Source organism: Saccopteryx leptura, chromosome 11, assembly GCF_036850995.1.
Source record: "Saccopteryx leptura isolate mSacLep1 chromosome 11, mSacLep1_pri_phased_curated, whole genome shotgun sequence".
Classification (NCBI taxonomy): Eukaryota; Metazoa; Chordata; class Mammalia; order Chiroptera; family Emballonuridae; genus Saccopteryx; species Saccopteryx leptura.
The window spans coordinates 56,370,120-56,376,886 of NC_089513.1; positions in this window are offsets into that span (position 1 = coordinate 56,370,120).

Consider the following 6,767-nt stretch of genomic DNA (forward strand, 5'->3'; position numbering starts at 1 on the left):
GCAATGTTTGTTACTCAAGCCAGTGACCATGATCCCACACTGAAGCCAGTGACCTTGGGGTTTTGAACCTGGGACTTCAGCATTCCAGGTCGACACTCTACCAACCGCACCACCACTGTTCAGGCACTATTCACTCTTAACTGTCTTTGGTTAGGGAAGATAAGACCTTGCGATTTATTATCTGGCTGTAATTGCTTGACCAGTTTGTTTAACTACCTGTCTCAGTTTGCTCATTCTACTTGCCAAGGAATCTTCCTAGTTTCTTACTATCCTGCCTCACAGCATAATACATTTTTCTTGCTTACGTGTGGCTCCTTAACAAGACTCTTTGAGGGCTAAAGCTAGGACTACTTATCTTTGTAGTCTCTGTGTTCGGCAAAATGTATTTGCTGAATCAATAAGCCTTAACTATGCTGATCCAGATGTTTGCTGGGAAATGAAGTCAGCCAGCAGATCCTATGGCCCATTCAGTGAAACCTTCCTGACTGCAGATGTGTGTTGGACAGGCACATATACTGTTGGTCAAATAAGTTTGTAAATGTGATATATATGTTTGCTCGCTTGTGACTTATATTGGGTGTGGGGGACAGGCTATAGGCAGGCCAGGTCGTTGTTGCCTGGGGTTTGGTTTTGGGACTAAGCTTTTCCCCACACCCTTGAATGATTGTATTATCTGGGTGGTGCACTCTCATGAGGAATCCAATTATGCCTTGGATGGGTGACTTTGTATCGGGGACTTCCTTGTTTGTATATTGGATTAAGGGATTTTGGTTTTCTACACTATAAAGTGGGACAGACCGGGAGCTTGGACACACAGTTCCTGCTATCACAATTGCAGGGGCTTCCCTGATCCCTTGCCCTTCATGGGAAGAGCTGGTTTTCTGCTTTTCCCTTGTCTTCTTTTGTGGTTTGCCTGTCTTGGTGAGACACCAATAAATAGGATGGCCCCCCGTCCTCTGACTCCGCCATTTCTTTATCGTCTGCCCGAATCCAATGGGAACCTGCATGTGAATGGCCACGATGGTGGCTCCTGGCCTTACATATACACACACATATCTTTTTTTATTATTATTTAATGTTTAATCTATTGTATCGATATGGTTTCAAGTGTCCCAGTCAATATATTTCCCTCTCCCCCCCCCACATTGTGACCCCTACACCCCATGCAAAGTCTCTTCCCATTCCCACTTCACCCTCTTTGCTCCCTCCCACCTCCCACCTCCCATCTCCATCTTAATGGTGATTTCAGTTCAGTTAAAATACTCTTGCAGTTTAAAGAAGCTTCAAATGGCTGTCATAGCTAATTGTAACAGTTCATCCTAATAAGAACTGCTTTCACCGTACCACCACCTTACTTCCAAACAACACCTCTCTCTACTCTCTCTTTCTCTAAAAAGAGAGGCAGTGCCCTGGCCGGTTGGCTCAATGGTAGAGCGTCAGCCTGGCGTGCGGAAGTCCTGGGTTCGATTCCCGGCCAGGGCACACAGGAGAAGTGCCCATCTGCTTCTCCACCCCTCCCCCTCTCCTTCCTCTCTGTCTCTCTCTTCCCTTCCTGCAGCCGAGGCTCCATTGGAGCAAAGATGGCCCGGGCGCTGGGGATGGCTCCTTGGCCTCTGCCCCAGGCGCTAGAGTGGCTCTGGTAGCAACAGAGCGACCCCTCGGAGGGGCAGAGCATCGCCCCCTGGTGGGCAGAGCGTCGCCCCCTGGTGGGCGTGCCGGGTGAATCCCGGTCGGGCGCATGTGGGAGTCTGTCTGACTGTCTCTTCCCGTTTCCAGCTTCAGAAAAATACAAAAAAAATAAAAATTAAAAAAAATAAATAAATAAAAAGAGAGGCAGCAACTGGTAGTTGCTTTGCTTTCGTTGTCCATTGATTGCTCCTCATATAATGCCTTAACAGGGGTGGGGGTGAAGAGGCGCAGGCGAGGACCTTAAGCCAGTGACCTCTTGCTCAAGCCTGCCACCTTGTGCTCAAGCCAGCGACCTTTGGGCTCAAGCCTGGGACCTCAGCATCCCAGGCCAACGCTCTACCCACTGTGCCACCACCAGACAATACACATCTCTTAAAGGAAGACTACTATTCACGTGTAGGGTTATATCTATTCCTATCATTGAACCAAAAAGAAAAGAGCTTGAGATTTCAGCTGCCTTTGTGAATCTTGCCAGTCCCTTAGGGGTTGGTCAGAAGTGTCCCTTTGTGTTTTCAGTGAACAAGAGTTGGCTGAAGAAAGGCGGAGAGTCAATAAAATGAGACACTATTTTTTTAGTTGAGTGACTGTTTGGGGACTTGGAGTGTCATTTACATATAAGCAATCTAATTGCAGTGATAGCAAGAGCTGGCATGTGTTAGCCTGGTGTTTGATATGCTAATCACAATACTCTATAATCTATATAAGCTGTTTGGAAAGAGAACATAGAATTGGAGAACTGAAATCCTGTGAGGTTAAGTGATTTGCTCAAAGGTCACATGGCTGATTAATTGGAAATTTTTTGTGTCTTTTGAATGTGCAAAGGGACTTACATATAAGACTTCATTTCATTCTCTCAACCACTCTTGGGTGAGTATTTTATTACTATTATTGTCCTGTTATTGGTGAAGTAGGGAAAGCAATGAAGAAACATTAAGCCACACTGTACCCAGATCCTGTCTGCTAGCAGCCAGAGCTCCACGGAAGTCCACCGAGGTGTCAGCTGAGATCTGTCTGGTCCCAAAGTGGGAATGTGCAAGGTGTCCCAATTCTTAAACCAGAGAAGAACATACGCAGCCTAGTTTCCATTATTATACATTAAAGGCTGTTTTTTTTTTTCTTTTTAAAAATATTTTATTTATTGATTTCTTAGAGAGAGAGAGAGAGAAAGTGGGGGAGGTAGGAGTGGGAAGCATCAATTCATAGTTGCTCCTCATATGTGCCTGGACCAGGGTTTTGAACCTGCAACCTCAGCATTCCAGGTTGACACTTTATCCACTGCACCACCACAAGTCGGGCAAGGCTGGTTTCTTTGTCAGAAAAAGAAAAAAGAAACCTATAAATTTAAGTTAGCCTTCTAGTTGGTTCCTGAGCAAACTTACTATTATTTTAATTTATTTATTCATTTTAGAGGAGAGAGAGAGAGAGAAGGGGGGAGGAGCAGGAAGCTTCAACTCCCATACGTGCCTTGACCGGGCAAGCCCAGGGTTTTGAACTGACAACGTCAGCATTCCAGGTCAACGCTTTATCCACTGAGCCACCACAGGTCAGGCCAAACTTACTGTTAACAAAATATTTGTATCTCATTCCATTCAAGGTTGCCATCGCAGCAACAATGAACTACTTGGAGACCAGATAACATGTTCCAAGGAGCCTGTGGGGAAGCAACAGCCCCGGTCTGCAGACTGAAGGACTCAAGGAGCCTGTGGGGAGGCAACAGCCCCGGTCTGCAGACTGAAGGACTCAAGGAGCCTGTGGGGAGGCAACAGCCCCGGTCCGCAGACTGAAGGACTGAAGCCCCACCCTCAGCCTTACTCAGGTATTTATCAGCCAGTACAAATGACTCAAGGAAGCAGAAAGCAGAAGTTCTCAGGGGGTGAAGTAAAGGACAAGGAACATGCTGACTCCTAATCTCCGTTCTGAGAGCCTAAATGTATTCTGTAACTGAATCTTATCCTGCTGTTTGGCTGTTTCCAGCAGGCACTGTTTCCAATATGGGTCAGAGAGGCCCTTGGACTCTCGTCCACACAGGGTTTTCACCCTAGGGTGTCTTGCTGTCTCCGATTATTATCCTAACTCTGCAACTCTGCCTATTTTCCTAGCATACTCCCACAGGTTATCTAAATGGCAACAAGGATTTTATTAACATTGTGAATCAGGGGCAAAAATAAATTGTACAAATGTGTTTTTTTTTTTCATTTCCCTATCATTTGAGTGGATCTAACAGTGGTAGATGTAGTATATTCTCTGTTCTTAATTTAAAAAAATAAAAAAGTAAACATTCAGGTATACAGGTTTGTAGAGGAGTATTTATACCTTTACCCAGAAAAAGAGATATATAAGTAGGTAGATAAAAAATATATAGATAGATATTTCTCCTTTAGTCAAGAAATTTTTTTTTAAGCAACTAACAGGGCCTCTCTCAGACTTATTCTGAAATTTGTATACACTCTGGTCCTGGTTATTCATGCTGGACCAGTATGAAAATGTGATTTATATGCCACAAGCCTGGTTTAGGCATTCTCCTCCCCATTCTTTTTCCTGGAGCTGGCCAAGCAGGCTACGATAAGAAAGTGGGAGTCAGTCACGCCCCAGAGGCCGTAAGAGCACCTGGACGGTGTGCAGGGGTAAGTGGAGGGGCAGTGGGAGGGGCATTGTGAAGGAGATGGGTGAGGGCGATGCCTGGCGTATGGTATATGCTCAACAACAGAGGGCTCTCTGAATGGATGGCTTAGAAGTCTGGGAAGGAGAAAGAGAAGGAGAAAGTGGAACCTTCTGGAACTTCTGGAGCTCGTACAAACAAAGAAGCAAGAAAGCAGTACAGAGAAGGGCATCCCTATTCCTTTTTTTATTTTTTATTTTTTATTTTATTTATTGATTTTTTAGAGAGAGGGGAGAGAGAGAAGGGGGGAGGAGCAGGAAGCATCAACTCCCATATGTGCCTTGACCAGGCAAGCCCAAGGTTTCAAACTGGCAACCTCAGTGTTCCAGGTCAACACTTTATCCCACTGCGCCACCACAGGTCAGGCAAGCATCTCTATTCTTTAAAAATGCCTTCCTATTAGAATTTCAGGTGCCTCGTCCTGGCCATGCCTTTTCTTCCTCCTTAGGTCAGCCTTCACACAGAACATAGCTCCACTGCAAGCTCAGTGTCCTTCAAAACAGACAGGAAGGATGATGGAACTGTTAGCAATTCTCTCCCTAATCATTAATGTGGAAAATCTACCATGGAAGATAAGGAGCTCTATTGTCTAAATCTGTGACCTAATAAGCTAAGCAATTACACACACATGCAAAATCATCAATAACCTAATGTACCTTGATAACATGCATTCAAGATGCTATTATTATTACCATAGCAAGTCCTTTCCTAAAACATCTTGTTAAATCAGCATTTGATCCTATCACATTGTCTCTGTGCTTAATGAATGTCTGAGACTGAGATATTTATAGGTTGTTTTTTGTTTGTTTGTTGTTTTGTTTTTTTAAAGAGAGAGGCGGGAGAAAGAGACAGAGAGATAGGAACATTGGGCTGCTCCTGTATTTGTCCTGACTGGGGATTGAACTAGCAACCTCTGTGCTCTGGGATGATGCTCTAACCCAATGGTCCCCAACCCCCGGGCCGCGAACTGGTACTGGTCTGTGGGCCATTTGGTACCGGTCTGCAGAGAAAGAATAAATAACTTACATTATTTCTGTTTTATTTATATTTAAGTCTGAACGATGTTTTATTTTTAAAAAATGACCAGATTCCCTCTGTTACATCCGTCTAAGACTCACTCTTGACGCTTGTCTTGGTCACGTGATACATTTATCCGTCCCACCCTAAAGGCCGGTCCGTGAAAATATTTTCTGACATTAAACTGGTCCGTGGCCCAAAAAAGGTTGGGGACCACTGCTTTAACCAACTGAGCTATCCAGCAGGGCTATTTTTTTTAATTGATTGAAGTTTTTAGAGAGACAGAGAGGAAGAAAAGAGAGGGGAGGGAGAAGAAAAGCATTTATTTGTTGTTCCACTTAGTTGTGTATTCATTGGCTGCTTCCCATACGTGCCCTGACCGGGAATTGAAACTATTGCTATAATCTTTTTTTTTTTGTATTTTTGTATTTTTCTGAAGCTGGAAACGGGGAGAGACAGTCAGACAGACTCCCGCATGCGCCCGACCGGGATCCACCCGGCACGCCCACCAGGGGCGACGCTCTGCCCACCAGGGGGCGATGCTCTGCCCCTCCGGGGCATCACTCTGCTGCGACCAGAGCCACTCTAGCACCTGGGGCAGAGGCCAAGGAGCCATCCCCAGCGCCTGGGCCATTTTTGCTCCAATGGAGCCTTGGCTGGGGGAGGGGAAGAGAGAGACAGAGAGGAAGGAGGGGGGGTGGGGGGTGGAGAAGCAAATGGGCGCTTCTCCTATGTGCCCTGGCCGGGAATCGAACCCGGGTCCCCTGCACGCCAGGTCGATGCTCTACCGCTGAGCCAACCGGCCAGGGCCTATTGCTATAATCTTGTTGTTTTGGGACTATGCTCTAACCAACTGAGCTAACTGGCCAGGGCTTGAGATACTTACAGTTTTTGAAAGCATGGATCAAAGTCATGCTTCTTATTTACCCTTACCTCTTAAATACAAACCAAGAGCATTTTTGGTAGGCTGGCTTTATGCCAGTTTCCAAAGCGAGGCAGGTTCACATTGGATTCGGGCAGATGGTAGAAAAACTATGGAGTCGGAAAGTGTTAGATCATTCTGTTCAATAAAGTCTCACAATGGCGGACAAGCACACAGGCAGGGGAAAACCACTTTTCAGGCAAAGAAACAGCAAAAACAGCCCCTCACAGTGCCCCTGAGCGCAAGCAACCCTAGCCTTATACAGGTCACACACATGTGGCACTGCCACATGCTCATGCACCAATCAGGCAAAGTACTTGCAGCCAGTAAACCAGCGAGCAAGCCTTACACAGCCGCACCACACTGGCCCTTGTCCTCTGGTTGTTTTTATTTTTATTTTTATTTATTTTTTTATTTTTTTACTTTTTTACAGAGACAGAGAGAGAGTCAGAGAGAGGGATAGATAGGGACAGACAGGAA